We start from the raw sequence: 21,686 nt of genomic DNA, 5'->3' as shown, positions 1-21,686 counted from the left end.
ATCGCAATTAAATATAAGAGACACAACGCCGACTTAAGTACAAGAGAACTGAGTCTTCATACGGTCTTTGATTTGAGCGTTTCCTGAGTCACCAGTTTTACATTCCGATGCACCTCTGCAGCGTTTCTGTATCCCATGGACTTTCCCAATGACGATGAAACACAGAAATTCCATCGGAGTTAAATATAAGAGACACAATGTCGTCTTAAGTACAGGAAGACAAAGTCATCCAACTGTCTATGTTTTGAGCGGCTCCTGTGTCACCAGTTTTACATTCCGATGCACCACTGCAGGTTTGCTGTATCCCTTCCACCGTCCCATTGACGACTAAACACAGAAATTGCATCGGATTTAAATATGAGAGACACAATGCCGACTTAAGTACAAGAAAACTGAGTCTTCTTACGGTCTATGTTTGGAGCGTTTCCAGAGTCACCAGTTTTACATTCCGATGCACCTCTTCAGGTTTACTGTATCCATTGGACCTTCCCATGGACGATGAAGCACAGAAATTGCATCGGAATTAAATATAAGAGACACAATGCTGACTTAGGTACAGGAAGACTGAGTCTTCCTACTGTCTATGTTTTGAGCGTGTCCTGTGTCACCAGTTTTACATTCCGATGCACCTCTACAGGTTTACTGTATCCCTTGGACCTTCACAGTGACGATGAAACACCGAAATTGCATCGGAATTAAATATAAAAGACACAATGCCGACTTAAGTACAAGAAAACTGAGTCTTCTTAGGGTCTATGTTAAAAGCGCTTCCTGTGTCACCAGTTTTACATTCCGATGCACCTCTGCAGGGTTACTGTATCCCTTGGACCTTCCCATTGACGATGAAACACAGAAATTGCATCGGAATTAAATATAAGAGACACAATGCCGACTTAAGTACAGAATGACTGAGTCTTCCTACTGTCTATGTTTCGAGCGTTTCCTGAGTCACCAATTTTACATTCCGATGCACCTCTGCAGAATTACTGTATCCATTGGACCTTCCCATTGACGATGAAACACAGAAATAGCATCGGAATTAAATATAAGAGACACAACGCCGACTTAAGAATAGGAAGGCTGTATCTTCGTACTGTCTATGTTATGAGCGTCTCCTGTGTCACCAGTTTTACATTCCGATGCACCTCTGCAGGTTTACTGTATCCCTTGGATCTTCCCAAAGACAATGAACCACAGAAATTGCATCGGAATTAAATATAAGAGACACAATGCCGACTTAAGTGCAGGAACATTGAGTCTTCCTACTGTCTATGTTTTGAGCGTTTCCTGTGTCACCAGTTTAACTTTCCGATGCACCTCTGCAGGTTTACTGTATCCCTTGGACCTTCCCATTAACGATGAAACACAGAAATTGCATCGGAATTAAATATAAGAGACACAATGCCGACTTAAGTACAGGAAGAATGAGTCTTCCTACTGTCTATGTTTGAGCGTTTCCTGTGTCACCAGTTTTACATTCCGATGCACCTCTGCAGGTTTACTGTATCCATTGGACTTTCCCATTGACGATGAAACACAGAAAATGCATAGGAATTAAATATAAGAGACACAATGCCGACTTAAGTACAGGAAGAATGAGTCTTCCTACTGTCTATGTTTTGCGCGCCTCCTGTGTCACCAGTTTTACATTCGGATGCACCTCTGCAGGGTTACTGATCCCTTGGACCTTCCCATTGACGATGAAACACAGAAACTGCATCGGAATTAAATATAAGAGACACAATGTCGTCTTAAGTACAGGAAGACAAAGTCATCCAACTGTCTATGTTTTGAGCGTTTCCTGTGTCACCAGTTTTACATTCCGATGCACCTCTGCAGGTTTGCTCTATCCCTTTCACCTACCCATTGACGACGAAACACAGAAATTGCATCGGATTTAAATATAAGAGACACAATGCTGACTTAAGTACAGGAAGACTGAGTATTCGTACTATCTATTTTTTGAGCGTTTCCTGTGTCTCCAGTTTTACATTCCGATGCACCTCTGCAGGTTTACTGTATCCCTTGGATCTTCCCATTGACGATGAATCACAGAAATTGCATCGGAATGAAATATAAGAGACACAACGCCGACTTAAGTACAAGAACACTGAGTCTTTCTAGGGTCTATGTTTTGAACGCTTCCTGTGTCACCAGTTTTACATACCGATGCACCTCTGCAGGTTTACTGTATCCCTTTGACCTTCCCATTGACGACGAAACACAGAAAATGCATCGGATTTAAATATAAGAGACACAATGCCGACTTAAGTACAGGGAGTCTGAGTATTTATAATGTCTATGATTTGAGCGTTTCCTGTGTCACCAGTTTTACATTCCGATGCACCTCTGCAGGTTTACTGTTTCTCTTGGATCTTCCCATTGACGATGAATCACAGAAATTGCATCGGAATTAAATATAAGAGACACAATGCCGACTTAAGTACAGGAAGACTGAGTCTTCCTACTGTCTATGTTTTGAGCGTTTCCTGTGTCACCAGTTTTACATTCCGATGCACCTCTGCAGGTTTACTGTATCCCTTGGAACTTCCCATTGACGATGAAACACAGAAATTACATCGGAATTAAATATAGGAGACACAACGTTGACTTAAGTACAAGAAAACTGAGTCTTCTTACGGTCTATGTTTTGAGCGTTTCCAGTGTCACCAGTTTTACATTCCGATGCACCTCTGCAGGTTTACTGTATCCATTGGACCTTCCCATGGACGATGAAACACAGAAATTGCATCGGAATGAAATATAAGAGGCACAATGCTGACTTGGGTACAGGAAGACTAAGTCTTCCTACTGTCTATGATTTGAGCGTGTCCTGTGTCACCAGTTTTACATTCCGATGCACCTCTGCAGGTTTACTGTATCCCTTGGATCTTCCCATGGACGATGAAACACAGAAATTGCATCGTAATTAAATATAAAAGACACAATGCCGACTTAAGTACAAGAAAATTGAGTCTTCTTATTGTGTATTATGAGCGCTTCCTGTGTCACCAGTTTTACATTCCGATGCACCTCTGCAGGGTTACTGTATCCCTTGGACCTTCCCATTGACGATGAAACACAGAAATAGCATCGGAATTAAATATAAGAGACACAACGCCGACTTAAGTACAAGAGAACTGAGTCTTCTTACGGTCTTAGATTTGAGCGTTTCCTGAGTCACCAGTTTTAAATTCCAATTCACCTCTGCAGGTTTACTGTATCCCTTGGACCTTCCCATTGATGAAAAAACACAGAAATAGCATCGGAATTAAATATAAGAGACACAATGCCGACTTAGGTACAGGAAGACTGTGTCTTCCTACTGTCTATGCTTTGAGCGTTTCCTGTGTCATCAGTTTTACATTTTGATGCACCTCTGCAGGTTTACTGCATTCCTTGGACCTTCACAGTGACGATGAAACACAGAAATTGCATCGGAATTAAATATAAGAGACACAATGCCGACTTCAGTACAGGAAGACTGAGTCTTCCTACTGTCTGTGTTTTGAGCGTTTACTGTGTCACCAGTTTTACATTCCGATGCACCTCTGCAGGATTACTGTATCCCTTGAACCTTCACAGTGACGAAGAAACACAGAAATTGCATCGGAATTAAATATAAGAGTCACAATGCCGACTTAACTACAGGAAGACTGAGTCTTCCTACTGTCTATGCTTTGAGCGTCTCCTGTGTCACCAGTTTTACATTCCGATGCACCTCTGGAGGGTTACTGTATCCCTTGGACCTTCCCATTGACGATGAAACACAGATATTGCATCGGAATTAAATATAAGAGACTCAATGCCGACTTAAGTACAGAAGGACTGAGTCTTCCTACTGTCTATGTTTTGAGCGTTTCCTGTGTCACCAGTTTTACATTCCGATGCACCTCTGCAGGTTTACTGTTTCTCTTGGATCTTCCCATTGACGATGAATCACAGAAATTGCATCGGAATTAAATATAAGAGACACAATGCCGACTTAAGTACATGAAGACTGAGTCTTCCTACTGTCCATGTTTTGAGCGTTTCCTGTGTCACCAGTTTTACATTCCGATGCACCTCTGCAGGTTTACTGTATCCCTTGGACCTTCCCATTGACGATGAAACACAGAAATTACATCGGAATTTAATATAAGAGACACAACGTTGACTTAAGTACAAGAAAACTGAGTCTTCTTACGGTCTATGTTTTGAGCGTTTCCAGTGTCACCAGTTTTACATTCCGATGCACCTCTGCAGGTTTACTGTATCCATTGGACCTTCCCATGGACGATGAAACACAGAAATTGCATCGGAATTAAATATAAGAGACACAATGCTGACTTAGGTACAGGAAGACTGAGTCTTCCTACTGTCTATGATTTGAGCGTGTCCTGTGTCACCAGTTTTACATTCCGATGCACCTCTGCAGGTTTACTGTATGCCTTGGACCTTCCCATGGACGATGAAACACAGAAATTGCATCGGAATTAAATATAAGAGACACAATGCTGACTTAGGTACAGGAAGACTGAGTCTTCCTACTGTCTATGCTTTGAGCGTTTCCTGTGTTATCAGTTTTACATTTTGATGCACCTCTGCAGGTTTACTGCATTCCTTGGACCTTCACAGTGACGATGAAACACAGAAATTGCATCGGAATTAAATATAAGAGACACAATGCCGACTTCAGTACAGGAAGACTGAGTCTTCCTACTGTCTGTTTTGAGCGTTTACTGTGTCACGAGTTTTACATTCCGATCCATCTCTGCAGGATTACTGTATCCCTTGAACCTTCACAGTGACGAAGAAACACAGAAATTGCATCGGAATTAAATATAAGAGTCACAATGCCGACTTAAGTACAGGAAGACTGAGTCTTCCTACTGTCTATGTTTTGAGCGTCTCCTGTGTCACCAGTTTTACATTCCGATGCACCTCTGCAGGTTTGCTGTATCCCTTGCACCTTCCCATTGACAATGAAAAACAGAAATTACATCGGAATTAAATGTAACAGAGAGAATGCCGACTTAAGTACAGGAAGACTGAGTCTAACTACTGTCTATGTTTTGAGCGTTTCCTGTGTCATCAGTTTTACATATTGATGCACCTCTGCAGGTTTACTGTATTCCTTGGACCTTCATAGTGACGATGAAACACAGAAATTGCATCGGAATTAAATATAAGAGACACAATGCCGATTTCAGTACAGGAAGACTGAGTCTTCCTACTGTCTGTGTTTTGAGCGTTTACTGTGTCACCAGTTTTACATTCCGATGCACCTCTGCAGGTTTACTGTATCCCTTGAAACTTCACAGTGACGAAGAAGCACAGAAATTGCATCGGAATTAAATATAAGTGTCACAATGCCGACTTAAGTACAGGAAGACTGAGTCTTCCTACTGTCTATGTTTTGAGCGTCTCCTGTGTCACCAGTTTTACATTCCGATGCACCTCTGGAGGGTTACTGTATCCCTTGGACCTTCCCATTGACGATGAAACACAGATATTGCATCGGAATTAAATATAAGAGACACAATGCCGACTTAAGTACAGAAGGACTGAGTCTTCCTACTGTCTATGTTTTGAGCGTTTCCTGTGTCACCAGTTTTACATTCCGATGCACCTCTGCAGGTTTACTGTTTCTCTTGGATCTTCCCATTGACGATGAATCACAGAAATTGCATCGGAATTAAATATAAGAGACACAATGCCGACTTAAGTACAGGAAGACTGAGTCTTCCTACTGTCCATGTTTTGAGCGTTTCCTGTGTCACCAGTTTTACATTCCGATGCACCTCTGCAGGTTTACTGTATCCCTTGGACCTTCCCATTGACGATGAAACACAGAAATTACATCGGAATTTAATATAAGAGACACAACGTTGACTTAAGTACAAGAAAAATGAGTCTTCTTACGGTCTATGTTTTGAGCGTTTCCAGTGTCACCAGTTTTACATTCCGATGCACCTCTGCAGGTTTACTGTATCCATTGGACCTTCCCATGGACGATGAAACACAGAAATTGCATCGGAATTAAATATAAGAGACACAATGCTGACTTAGGTACAGGAAGACTGAGTCTTCCTACTGTCTATGATTTGAGCGTGTCCTGTGTCACCAGTTTTACATTCCGATGCACCTCTGCAGGTTTACTGTATCCCTTGGACCTTCCCATGGACGATGAAACACAGAAATTGCATCGTAATTAAATATAAAAGACACAATGCCGACTTAAGTACAAGAAAATTGAGTCTTCTTAGGGTGTGTTATGAGCGCTTCCTGTGTCACCAGTTTTACATTCCGATGCACCTCTGCAGGGTTACTGTATCCCTTGGACCTTCCCATTGACGATGAAACACAGATATAGCATCGGAATTAAATATAAGAGACACAACGCCGACTTAGGTACAAGAGAACTGAGTCTTCTTACGGTCTTTGATTTGAGCGTTTCCTGAGTCACCAGATTTACATTCCAATTCACCTCTGCAGGTTTACTGTATCCCTTGGACCTTCCCATTGATGAAAAAACACAGAAATTGCATCGGAATTAAATATAAGAGACACAATGCCGACTTAGGTACAGGAAGACTGAGTCTTCCTACTGTCTATGCTTTGAGCGTTTCCTGTGTTATCAGTTTTACATTTTGATGCACCTCTGCAGGTTTACTGCATTCCTTGGACCTTCACAGTGACGATGAAACACAGAAATTGCATCGGAATTAAATATAAGAGACACAATGCCGACTTCAGTACAGGAAGACTGAGTCTTCCTACTGTCTGTTTTGAGCGTTTACTGTGTCACGAGTTTTACATTCCGATGCATCTCTGCAGGATTACTGTATCCCTTGAACCTTCACAGTGACGAAGAAACACAGAAATTGCATCGGAATTAAATATAAGAGTCACAATGCCGACTTAAGTACAGGAAGACTGAGTCTTCCTACTGTCTATGTTTTGAGCGTCTCCTGTGTCACCAGTTTTACATTCCGATGCACCTCTGCAGGTTTGCTGTATCCCTTGCACCTTCCCATTGACAATGAAAAACAGAAATTACATCGGAATTAAATGTAACAGAGAGAATGCCGACTTAAGTACAGGAAGACTGAGTCTAACTACTATCTATGTTTTGAGCGTTTCCTGTGTCATCAGTTTTACATATTGATGCACCTCTGCAGGTTTACTGTATTCCTTGGACCTTCATAGTGACGATGAAACACAGAAATTGCATCGGAATTAAATATAAGAGACACAATGCCGACATAAGTAGAGGAAGACTGAATCTTCCTACTGTCTGTGTTTTGAGCGTTTCCTGTGTCACCAGTTTTACATTTCGATGCATCTCTGCAGGCATTCTGTTTCTCTTCGACTTTCCCATTGACGATGAAACACAGAAATTGCATCGGAATTAAATATCAGAGACACAATGCCGACATAAGTACAGGAAGACTGAGTCTTCCTACTGTCTATGTTTTGAGCGTTTCCTGTGTCATCAGTTTTACAGGCCGATGCACCTCTGCAGGTTTACTATATCCATTGGACCTTCACAGTGACGATGAAACACAGAAATGGCATCGGAATTAAATATAATAGACACAATGCCGACTTAAGTACAGGAAGACTGAGTCTTCCTACTGTCTATGTTTGGAGCGTTTCCTGTGTCACCAGTTTTACATTTCGATGCACCTGTGCAGGTTTACTGTATCCCTTGGACCTTCCCATTGACGACTAAACACAGAAATTGCATCGGATTTAAATATAAGAGACACAATGCCGACTTAAGTACAGGAAGACTGAGTATTCCTACTGTCTATTTTTTGAGCGTTTCCTGTGTCTCCAGTTTTACATTCCGATGCACCTCTGCAGGTTTACTGTATCCCTTGGATCTTCCCATTGACGATGAATCACAGAAATTGCATCGGAATGAAGTATAAGAGACACCACGCCGACTTCAGTACAAGAACACTGAGTCTTTCTAGGGTCTATGTTTTGAACGCTTCCTGTGTCACCAGTTTTACATACCGATGCACCTCTGCAGGTTTACTGTATCCCTTTGACCTTCCCATTGACGACGAAACACAGAAATTGCATCGGATTTAAATATAAGAGACACAATGACGACTTAAGTACAGGGAGACTGAGTATTCCTAATGTCTATGATTTGAGCGTTTCTGTGTCACCAGTTTTACATTCCGATGCACCTCTGCAGGTTTACTGTTTCTCTTATATCTTCCCATTGACGATGAATCACAGAAATTGCATCGGAATTAAATATAAGAGACACAATGCCGACTTAAGTACAGGAAGACTGAGTCTTCCTACTGTCTATGTTTTGAGCGTTTCCTGTGTCACCAGTTTTACATTCCGATGCACCTCTGCAGGTTTACTGTATCCCTTGGACCTTCCCATTGACGATGAAACACAGAAATTACATCGGAATTAAATATAAGAGACACAACGTTGACTTAAGTACAAGAAAACTGAGTCTTCTTACGGTCTATGTTTTGAGCGTTTCCAGTGTCACCAGTTTTACATTCCGATGCACCTCTGCAGGTTTACTGTATCCATTGGACCTTCCCATGGACGATGAAACACAGAAATTGCATCGGAATTAAATATAAGAGACACAATGCTGACTTAGGTACAGGAAGACTGAGTCTTCCTACTGACTATGATTTGAGCATGTCCTGTGTCACCAGTTTTACATTCCGATGCACCTCTGCAGGTTTACTGTATCCCTTGGACCTTCCCATGGACGATGAAACACAGAAATTGCATCGGAATTAAATATAAATGACACAATGCCGACTTAAGTACAAGAAAATTGAGTCTTCTTAGGGTGTGTGTTATGAGCGCTTCCTGTGTCACCGGTTTTAAATTCCGATGCACCTCTGCAGGGTTACTGTATCCCTTGGACCTTCCCATTGACGATGAAACACAGAAATAGCATCGGAATTAAATATAAGAGACACAATGCCGACTTATGTACAGAAAGACTGAGTCTTCCTACTGTATATGTTTGAGCGTTCCCTGTGTCATCAGTTTTACATTCCGATGCACCTCTGCAGGTTTACTGTATCCATTGGACTTGCACAGTGACGATGAGACACAGAAATTGCATCGGAATGAAATATAAGAGACACAATGCGACTTAAGTTCAGGAAGAGTGTGTCTTTCAATTGTCTATGTTTTGAGCGTTTCCTGTGTCACCAGTTTTACATTCCGATGCACCTCTGGGGGTTTACTGTATCCATTGGACCTTCCCATTGACGTTGAAACACAGAAATTGCATCGCAATTAAATATAAGAGACACAACGCCGACTTAAGTACAAGAGTACTGAGTCTTCTTACGGTCTTTGATTTGAGTGTTTCCTGAGTCACCAGTTTTACATTCCAATTCACCTCTGCAGGTTTACTGTATCCCTTGGACCTTCCCATTCATGAAAAAACACAGAAATTGCATCGGAATTAAATACAAGAGACACAATGCCGACTTAGGTACAGGAAGACTGAGTCTTCCTACTGTCTATGCTTTGAGCGTTTCCTGTGTCATCAGTTTTACATTTTGATGCACCTCTGCAGGTTTACTGCATTCCTTGGACCTTCACAGTGACGATGAAACACAGAAATTGCATCGGAATTAAATATAAGAGACACAATGCCGACTTCAGTACAGGAAGACTGAGTCTTCCTGCTGTCTGTGTTTTGAGCGTTTACTGTGTCACCAGTTTTACATTCCGATGCACCTCTGCAGGTTTACTGTATCCCTTGAACCTTCACAGTGACGAAGAAGCACAGAAATTGCGTCGGAATTAAATATAAGAGTCACAATGCCGACTTAAGTACAGGAAGACTGAGTCTTCCTACTGTCTATGTTTTGAGCGTCTCCTGTGTCACCAGTTTTACATTCCGATGCACCTCTGCAGGTTTGCTGTATCCCTTGCACCTTCCCATTGACAATGAAAAACAGAAATTACATCGGAATTAAATGTAACAGAGAGAATGCCGACTTAAGTACAGGAAGACTGAGTCTAACTACTGTCTATGTTTTGAGCGTTTCCTGTGTCATCAGTTTTACATATTGATGCACCTCTGCAGGTTTACTGTATTCCTTGGACCTTCATAGTGACGATGAAACACAGAAATTGCATCGGAATTAAATATAAGAGACACAATGCCGACTTAAGTACAGAATGACTGAGTCTTCCTACTGTCTGTGTTTTGAGCGTTTCCTGTGTCACCAGTTTTACATTTCGATGCACCTCTGCAGGCATTCCGTTTCCCTTCGACTTTCCCATTGACGATGAAACACAGAAATTGCATCGGAATTAAATATAAGAGACACAATGCCGACATAAGTACAGGAAGACTGAGTCTTCCTACTGTCTATGTTTTGAGCGTTTCCTGTGTCATCAGTTTTACAGGCCGATGCACCTCTGCAGGTTTACTATATCCATTGGACCTTCACAGTGACGATGAAACACAGAAATGGCATCGGAATTAAATATAATAGACACAATGCCGACTTAAGTACAGGAAGACTGACTCTTCCTACTGTCTATGTTTGGAGCGTTTCCTGTGTCACCAGTTTTACATTTCGATGCACCAGTGCAGGTTTACTGTATCCCTTGGACCTTCCCATTGACGATGAAACACAGAAATTGCATCGGAGTTAAATATAAGAGACACAATGCCGACTTAAGTACAGGAAGAAAGAGTCTTTCAACTGTCTATGTTTGAACGTTTCCTGTGTCACCAGTTTTACATTCCGATGCACCTCTGCAGGTTTACTGTATCCATTGGACTTTCCCATTGACGATGAAACACAGAAAATGCATAGGAATTAAATATAAGAGACACAATGCCGACTTAAGTACAGGAAGAATGAGTCTTCCTACTGTCTATGTTTTGAGCGTCTCCTGTGTCACCAGTTTTACATTCGGATGCACCTCTGCAGGGTTACTGTATCCCTTGGACTTTCCCATTGACGATGAAACACAGAAATTGCATCGGAATTAAATATAAGAGACACAATGTCGTCTTAAGTACAGGAAGACAATGTCATCCAACCGCCTGTGTTTTGAGCGTTTCCTGTGTCACCTGTTTTACATTCCGATGCACCTCTGCAGGTTTGCTGTATCCCTTTCACCTTCCCATTGACGACTAAACACAGAAATTGCATCGGATTTAAATATAAGAGACACAATGCCGACTTAAGTACAGGAAGACTGAGTATTCCTACTGTCTATTTTTTGAGCGTTTCCTGTGTCACCAGTTTTACATTCCGATGCACCTCTGGAGGTTTACTGTATCCATTGGATCTTCCCATTGACGATGAAACAGAGAAAATGCATGGGAATTAAATATAAGAGTCACAATGCCGACTTAAGTCAGGAAGAATGAGTGTTCCTACTGTCTATGATTTTAGCGTTTCCTGTGTCACCAGTTTTACATTCCGATCCACCTCTGCAGGTTTACTGTATCCTTTGGACCTTCTCATTGACGAAGAAACACAGAAATTGCATCGGAATTAAATATAAGGGACACAACGCCGACTTAAGAACAAGAACACTGAGTCTTCTTAGGAGCTATGTTTTGAACGCTTCCTGTGTCACCAGTTTTACATTCCAATGCACCTCTGCAGGTTTACTGTATCACTTTGACCTTCCCATTGACGACGAAACACAGAAATTGCATCGGATTTAAATATAAGAGACACAATGAGGACTTAAGTACAGGGGGAATGAGTATTCCTAATTTCTACGTTTTGAGCGTTTCCTGTGTCACCAGTTTTACATTCCGATGCAACTCTGCAGGTTTACTGTATCTCTTGGATCTTCCCACTTACGATGAATCACAGAAATTGCATCGGAATTAAATATAAGAGACACAATGCCGACTTAAGTACAGGAAGGCTGAGTCTTCCTACTGTCTATGCTTTGAGCGTTTCCTGTGTCACCAATTTACATTCCGATGCACCTCTGCAGGTTTACTGAATCCCTTGGATATTCCCATTGACGATGAAACACAGAAATTGCATCGGAATTAAATATAAGAGACACAATGCCGACTTAAGTACAGGAACATTGAGTCTTCCCACTCTCTATGTTTTGAGCGTTTCCTGCGTCACCAGTTTTACATTTCGATGCACCTCTGCAGGTTTACTGTATCCCTTGGACCTTCCCATTGACGATGAAACACAGAAATTACATCGGAATTTAATATAAGAGACACAACGTTGACTTAAGTACAAGAAAACTGAGTCTTCTTACGGTCTATGTTCTGAGCGTTTCCAGTGTCACCAGTTTTACATTCCGATGCACCTCTGCAGGTTTACTGTATCCATTGGACCTTCCCATGGACGATGAAACACAGAAATTGCATCGGAATTAAATATAAGAGACACAATGCTGACTTAGGTACAGGAAGACTGAGTCTTCCTACTGTCTATGATTTGAGCGTGTCCTGTGTCACCAGTTTTACATTCCGATGCACCTCTGCAGGTTTACTGTATCCCTTGGACCTTCCCATGGACGATGAAACACAGAAATTGCATCGTAATTAAATATAAAAGACACAATGCCGACTTAAGTACAAGAAAATTGAGTCTTCTTAGGGTGTGTTATGAGCGCTTCCTGTGTCACCAGTTTTACATTCCGATGCACCTCTGCAGGGTTACTGTATCCCTTGGACCTTCCCATTGACGATGAAACACAGATATAGCATCGGAATTAAATATAAGAGACACAACGCCGACTTAAGTACAAGAGAACTGAGTCTTCTTACGGTCTTTGATTTGAGCGTTTCCTGAGTCACCAGATTTACATTCCAATTCACCTCTGCAGGTTTACTGTATCCCTTGGATCTTCCCATTGATGAAAAAACACAGAAATTGCATCGGAATTAAATATAAGAGACACAATGCCGACTTAGGTACAGGAAGACTGAGTCTTCCTACTGTCTATGCTTTGAGCGTTTCCTGTGTTATCAGTTTTACATTTTGATGCACCTCTGCAGGTTTACTGCATTCCTTGGACCTTCACAGTGACGATGAAACACAGAAATTGCATCGGAATTAAATATAAGAGACACAATGCCGACTTCAGTACAGGAAGACTGAGTCTTCCTACTGTCTGTTTTGAGCGTTTACTGTGTCACGAGTTTTACATTCCGATGCATCTCTGCAGGATTACTGTATCCCTTGAACCTTCACAGTGACGAAGAAACACAGAAATTGCATCGGAATTAAATATAAGAGTCACAATGCCGACTTAAGTACAGGAAGACTGAGTCTTCCTACTGTCTATGTTTTGAGCGTCTCCTGTGTCACCAGTTTTACATTCCGATGCACCTCTGCAGGTTTGCTGTATCCCTTGCACCTTCCCATTGACAATGAAAAACAGAAATTACATCGGAATTAAATGTAACAGAGAGAATGCCGACTTAAGTACAGGAAGACTGAGTCTAACTACTGTCTATGTTTTGAGCGTTTCCTGTGTCATCAGTTTTACATATTGATGCACCTCTGCAGGTTTACTGTATTCCTTGGACCTTCATAGTGACGATGAAACACAGAAATTGCATCGGAATTAAATATAAGAGACACAATGCCGACTTCAGTACAGGAAGACTGAGTCTTCCTACTGTCTGTGTTTTGAGCGTTTACTGTGTCACCAGTTTTACATTCCGATGCACCTCTGCAGGTTTACTGTATCCCTTGAACCTTCACAGTGACGACGAAGCACAGAAATTGCATCGGAATTAAATATAAGTGTCACAATGCCGACTTAAGTACAGGAAGACTGAGTCTTCCTACTGTCTATGTTTTGAGCGTCTCCTGTGTCACCAGTTTTACATTCCGATGCACCTCTGCAGGTTTGCTGTATCCCTTGCACCTTCCCATTGACAATGAAAAACAGAAATTACATCGGAATTAAATGTAACAGAGATAATGCCGACTTAAGTACAGGAAGACTGAGTCTAACTACTGTCTATGTTTTGAGCGTTTCCTGTGTCATCAGTTTTACATATTGATGCACCTCTGCAGGTTTACTGTATTCCTTGGACCTTCATAGTGACGATGAAACACAGAAATTGCATCGGAATTAAATATAAGAGACACAATGCCGACATAAGTAGAGGAAGACTGAATCTTCCTACTGTCTGTGTTTTGAGCGTTTCCTGTGTCACCAGTTTTACATTTCGATGCATCTCTGCAGGCATTCTGTTTCTCTTCGACTTTCCCATTGACGATGAAACACAGAAATTGCATCGGAATTAAATATAAGAGACACAATGCCGACATAAGTACAGGAAGACTGAGTCTTCCTACTGTCTATGTTTTGAGCGTTTCCTGTGTCATCAGTTTTACATTCGGATGCACCTCTCCAGGGTTACTGTATCCCTTGGACTTTCCCATTGACGATGAAACACAGAAATTGCATCGGAATTAAATATAAGAGACACAATGCTGACTTAGGTACAGGAAGACTGAGTCTTCCTACTGACTATGATTTGAGCATGTCCTGTGTCACCAGTTTTACATTCCGATGCACCTCTGCAGGTTTACTATATCCATTGGACCTTCACAGTGACGATGAAACACAGAAATGGCATCGGAATTAAATATAATAGACACAATGCCGACTTAAGTACAGGAAGACTGAGTCTTCCTACTGTCTATGTTTGGAGCGTTTCCTGTGTCACCAGTTTTACATTTCGATGCACCTGTGCAGGTTTACTGTATCCCTTGGACCTTCCCATTAACGATGAAACACAGAAATTGCATCGGAGTTAAATATAAGAGACACAATGCCGACTTAAGTACAGGAAGAAAGAGTCTTTCTACTGTCTATGTTTGAGCGTTTCCTGTGTCACCAGTTTTACATTCCGATGCACCTCTGCAGGTTTACTGTATCCATTGGACTTTCCCATTGACGATGAAACACAGAAAATGCATAGGAATTAAATATAAGAGACACAATGCCGACTTAAGTACAGGAAGAATGAGTCTTCCTACTGTCTATGTTTTGAGCGTCTCCTGTGTCACCAGTTTTACATTCGGATGCACCTCTCCAGGGTTACTGTATCCCTTGGACTTTCCCATTGACGATGAAACACAGAAATTGCATCGGAATTAAATATAAGAGACACAATGTCGTCTTAAGTACAGGAAGACAATGTCATCCAACCGTCTATGTTTTGAGCGTTTCCTGTGTCACCAGTTTTAAATTACGATGCACCTCTGCAGGTTTGCTGTATCCCTTTCACCTTCCCATTGACGACTAAACACAGAAATTGCATCGGATTTAAATATAAGAGACACAATGCCGACTTAAGTACAGGAAGACTGAGTATTCCTACTGTCTATTTTTTGAGCGTTTCCTGTGTCTCCAGTTTTACATTCCGATGCACCTCTGCAGGTTTACTGTATCCCTTGGACCTTCCCATTGACGATGAAACACAGAAATTACATCGGAATTAAATATAAGAGACACAACGTTGACTTAAGTACAAGAAAACTGAGTCTTCTTACGGTCTTTGTTTTGAGCGTTTCCAGTGTCACCAGTTTTACATTCCGATGCACCTCTGCAGGTTTACTGTATCCATTGGACCTTCCCATGGACGATGAAACACAGAAATTGCATCGGAATTAAATATAAGAGACACAATGCTGACTTAGGTACAGGAAGACTGAGTCTTCCTACTGACTATGATTTGAGCATGTCCTGTGTCACCAGTTTTACATTCCGATGCACCTCTGCAGGTTTACTGTATCCCTTGGACCTTCCCATGGACGATGAAACACAGAAATTGCATCGGAATTAAATATAAATGACACAATGCCGACTTAAGTACAAGAAAATTGAGTCTTCTTAGGGTGTGTGTTATGAGCGCTTCCTGTGTCACCAGTTTTAAATTCCGATGCACCTCTGCAGGGTTACTGTATCCCTTGGACCTTCCCATTGACGATGAAACACAGAAATAGCATCGGAATTAAATATAAGAGACACAATGCCGACTTATGTACAGAAAGACTGAGTCTTCCTACTGTATATGTTTGAGCGTTCCCTGTGTCATCAGTTTTACATTCCGATGCACCTCTGCAGGTTTACTGTATCCATTGGACTTGCACAGTGACGATGAGACACAGAAATTGCATCGGAATGAAATATAAGAGACACAATGCGACTTAAGTTCAGGAAGAGTGTGTCTTTCAATTGTCTATGTTTTGAGCGTTTCCTGTGTCACCAGTTTTACATTCCGATGCACCTCTGGGGGTTTACTGTATCCATTGGACCTTCCCATTGACGTTGAAACACAGAAATTGCATCGCAATTAAATATAAGAGACACAACGCCGACTTAAGTACAGGAAGACTGAGTCTTCCTGCTGTCTGTGTTTTGAGCGTTTACTGTGTCACCAGTTTTACATTCCGATGCACCTCTGCAGGTTTACTGTATCCCTTGAACCTTCACAGTGACGAAGAAGCACAGAAATTGCGTCGGAATTAAATATAAGAGTCACAATGCCGACTTAAGTACAAGAAAACTGAGTCTTCTTACGGTCTTTGATTTGAGTGTTTCCTGAGTCACCAGTTTTACATTCCAATTCACCTCTGCAGGTTTACTGTATCCCTTGGACCTTCCCATTCATGAAAAAACACAGAAATTGCATCGGAATTAAATACAAGAGACACAATGCCGACTTAGGTACAGGAAGACTGAGTCTTCCTACTGTCTATGCTTTGAGCGTTTCCTGTGTCATCAGTTTTACATTTTGATGCACCTCTGCAGGTTTACTGCATTCCTTGGACCTTCACAGTGACGATGAAACACAGAAATTGCATCGGAATTAAATATAAGAGACACAATGCCGACTTCAGTACAGGAAGACTGAGTCTTCCTGCTGTCTGTGTTTTGAGCGTTTACTGTGTCACCAGTTTTACATTCCGATGCACCTCTGCAGGTTTACTGTATCCCTTGAACCTTCACAGTGACGAAGAAGCACAGAAATTGCGTCGGAATTAAATATAAGAGTCACAATGCCGACTTAAGTACAGGAAGACTGAGTCTTCCTACTGTCTATGTTTTGAGCGTCTCCTGTGTCACCAGTTTTACATTCCGATGCACCTCTGCAGGTTTGCTGTATCCCTTGCACCTTCCCATTGACAATGAAAAACAGAAATTACATCGGAATTAAATGTAACAGAGAGAATGCCGACTTAAGTACAGGAAGACTGAGTCTAACTACTGTCTATGTTTTGAGCGTTTCCTGTGTCATCAGTTTTACATATTGATGCACCTCTGCAGGTTTACTGTATTCCTTGGACCTTCATAGTGACGATGAAACACAGAAATTGCATCGGAATTAAATATAAGAGACACAATGCCGACTTAAGTAGAGGAAGACTGAGTCTTCCTACTGTCTGTGTTTTGAGCGTTTCCTGTGTCACCAGTTTTACATTTCGATGCACCTCTGCAGGCATTCCGTTTCCCTTCGACTTTCCCATTGACGATGAAACACAGAAATTGCATCGGAATTAAATATAAGAGACACAATGCCGACATAAGTACAGGAAGACTGAGTCTTCCTACTGTCTATGTTTTGAGCGTTTCCTGTGTCATCAGTTTTACAGGCCGATGCACCTCTGCAGGTTTACTATATCCATTGGACCTTCACAGTGACGATGAAACACAGAAATGGCATCGGAATTAAATATAATGGACACAATGCCGACTTAAGTACAGGAAGACTGACTCTTCCTACTGTCTATGTTTGGAGCGTTTCCTGTGTCACCAGTTTTACATTTCGATGCACCAGTGCAGGTTTACTGTATCCCTTGGACCTTCCCATTGACGATGAAACACAGAAATTGCATCGGAGTTAAATATAAGAGACACAATGCCGACTTAAGTACAGGAAGAAAGAGTCTTTCTACTGTCTATGTTTGAGCGTTTCCTGTGTCACCAGTTTTACATTCCGATGCACCTCTGCAGGTTTACTGTATCCATTGGACTTTCCCATTGACGATGAAACACAGAAAATGCATAGGAATTAAATATAAGAGACACAATGCCGACTTAAGTACAGGATGAATGAGTCTTCCTACTGTCTATGTTTTGAGCGTTTCCTGTGTCACCAGTTTTACATTCGGATGCACCTCTGCAGGGTTACTGTATCCCTTGGACTTTCCCATTGACGATGAAACACAGAAATTGCATCGGAATTAAATATAAGAGACACAATGTCGTCTTAAGTACAGGAAGACAATGTCATCCAACCGTCTATGTTTTGAGCGTTTCCTGTGTCACCAGTTTTACATTCCGATGCACCTCTGCAGGTTTGCTGTATCCCTTTCACCTTCCCATTGACGACTAAACACAGAAATTGCATCGGATTTAAATATAAGAGACACAATGCCGACTTAAGTACAGGAAGACTGAGTATTCCTACTGTCTATTTTTTGAGCGTTTCCTGTGTCACCAGTTTTACATTCCGATGCACCTCTGGAGGTTTACTGTATCCATTGGATCTTCCCATTGACGATGAAACACAGAAAATGCATGGGAATTAAATATAAGAGACACAATGCCGACTTAAGTCAGGAAGAATGAGTGTTCCTACTGTCTATGATTTGAGCGTTTCCTGTGTCACCAGTTTTACATTCCGATCCACCTCTGCAGGTTTACTGTATCCATTGGACCTTCTCATTGACGAAGAAACACAGAAATTGCATCGGAATTAAATATAAGGGACACAACGCCGACTTAAGAACAAGAACACTGAGTCTTCTTAGGAGCTATGTTTTGAACGCTTCCTGTGTCACCAGTTTTACATTCCAATGCACCTCTGCAGGTTTACTGTATCACTTTGACCTTCCCATTGACGACGAAACACAGAAATTGCATCGGATTTAAATATAAGAGACACAATGAGGACTTAAGTACAGGGGGAATGAGTATTCCTAATTTCTACGTTTTGAGCGTTTCCTGTGTCACCAGTTTTACATTCCGATGCAACTCTGCAGGTTTACTGTATCTCTTGGATCTTCCCACTTACGATGAATCACAGAAATTGCATCGGAATTAAATATAAGAGACACAATGCCGACTTAAGTACAGGAAGGCTGAGTCTTCCTACTGTCTATGCTTTGAGCGTTTCCTGTGTCACCAATTTACATTCCGATGCACCTCTGCAGGTTTACTGAATCCCTTGGATATTCCCATTGACGATGAAACACAGAAATTGCATCGAAATTAAATATAAGAGACACAATGCCGACTTAAGTACAGGAACATTGAGTCTTCCTACTCTCTATGTTTTGAGCGTTTCCTGCGTCACCAGTTTTACATTTCGATGCACCTCTGCAGGTTTACTGTATCCATTGGACCTTCCTATTGACGATGAAACACAGAAATTACATTGGAATTAAATATAAGAGACACAACGTTGACTTAAGTACAAGAAAACAGAGTCTTCTTACGGTCTATGATTTGAGCGTTTCCAGTGTCACCAGTTTTACATTCCGATGCACCTCTGCAGGTTTACTGTATCCATTGGACCTTTCCATGGACGATGAAACACAGAAATTGCATCGGAATTAAATATAAGAGACACAATGCTGACTTAGGTACAGGAAGACTGAGTGTTCCTACTGTCTATGTTTTGATCGTGTCCTGTGTCACCAGTTTTACATTCCGATGCACCTCAGCAGGTTTACTGTATCCCTTGGACCTTCACAGTGACGATGAAACACAGAAATAGCATCGGAATTAAATATAAAAGACACAATGCCGAATTAAGTACAAGAAAACTGAGTCTTCTTAGGGTCTATGTTATGAGCGCTTCCTGTGTCACCAGTTTTACATTCCGATGCACCTCTGCAGGGGTACTGTATGCCTTGGACCTTCCCATTGACGACGAAACACAGAAACTGCATCAGAATTAAGTATAAGAGACACAATGCCGACTTAAGTACAGAATGACTGAGTCTTCCTACTGTCTATGATTTGAGCGTTTCCTGAGTCACCAGGTTTACATTCCGATGCACCTCTGCAGGTTTACTGTATCCCTTGGATTTTCCCATTGACGATGAAACACAGAAATTGCATCGGAATTAAATATAAGAGACACAATGCCGACTTAAGTACAGGAAGATTGAGTCTTCCTACTGTGTATGTTTTGAGCGTTTCCTGTGTCACCAGTTTTACATTCCGATGCACCTCTGCAGGTTTACTGTATCCCTTGAACCTTCACAGTGACGAAGAAACACAGAAATTGCATCGGAATTAAATATAAGAGCCACAATGCCGACTTAAGTACAGGAAGTCTGAGTCTTCCTACTGTCTATGTTTTGATCGTGTCCAGTGTCACCTGTTTTACATTCCGATGCACCTCTGCAGGTTTACTGTATCCCTTGGACCTTCACAGTGACGATGAAACACAGAAATAGCATCGGAATTAAATATAAAAGACTCAATGCCGACTTAAGTACAAGAAAACTGAGTCTTCTTAGGGTCTATGTTATGAGCGCTTCCTGTGTCACCAGTTTTACATTCCGATGCACCTCTGCAGGGGTACTGTATGCCTTGGACCTTCCCATTGACGATGAAACACAGAAACTGCATCAGAATTAAGCATAAGAGACACAATGCCGACTTAAGTACAGAATGACTGAGTCTTCCTACTGTCTATGATTTGAGCGTTTCCTGAGTCACCAGGTTTACATTCCGATGCACCTCTGCAGGTTTACTGTATCCCTTGGATTTTCCCATTGACGATGAAAGAAATTGCATCGGAATTAAATATAAGAGACACAATGCCGACTTAAGTACAGGAAGATTGAGTCTTCCTACTGTGTATGTTTTGAGCGTTTCCTGTGTCACCAGTTTTACATTCCGATGCACCTCTGCAGGTTTACTGTATCCCTTGAACCTTCACAGTGACGAAGAAACACAGAAATTGCATCGGAATTAAATATAAGAGTCACAATGCCGACTTAAGTACAGGAAGTCTGAGTCTTCCTACTGTCTATATTTTTGAGCGTCTCCTGTGTCACCAGTTTTACATTCCGATGCACCTCTGGAGGGTTACTGTATCCCTTGGACCTTCCCATTGACGATGAAACACAGAAATTGCATCGGAATTAAATATAAGAGACACAATGCCGACTTAAGTACAGAAGGACTGAGTCTTCCTACTGTCTATGTTTTGAGCGTTTCCTGTGTCATCAGTTTTACAGGCCGATGCACCTCTGCAGGTTTACTATATCCATTGGACCTTCACAGTGACGAAGAAACACAGAAATGGCATCGGAATTAAATATAATAGACACAATGCCGACTTAAGTACAGGAAGACTGAGTCTTCCTACTGTCTATGTTTGGAGCGTTTCCTGTGTCACCAGTTTTACATTCCGATGCACCTCTGCAGGTTTACTGTATCCATTGGACTTTCCCATTGACGATGAAACACAGAAAATGCATAGGAATTAAATATAAGAGACACAATGCCGACTTAAGTACAGGAAGACTGAGTATTCCTACTGTCTATTTTTTGAGCGTTTCCTGTGTCTCCAGTTTTACATTCCGATGCACCTCTGCAGGTTTACTGTATCCCTTGGATCTTCCCATTGACGATGAATCACAGAAATTGCATCGGAATGAAATATAAGAGACACAACGCCGACTTAAGTACAA

The sequence above is a fragment of the Schistocerca nitens genome, unplaced genomic scaffold, assembly GCF_023898315.1.
Source record: "Schistocerca nitens isolate TAMUIC-IGC-003100 unplaced genomic scaffold, iqSchNite1.1 HiC_scaffold_363, whole genome shotgun sequence".
Taxonomy (NCBI): Eukaryota; Metazoa; Arthropoda; class Insecta; order Orthoptera; family Acrididae; genus Schistocerca; species Schistocerca nitens.
Note: the sequence above shows the minus strand (reverse complement) of the source record.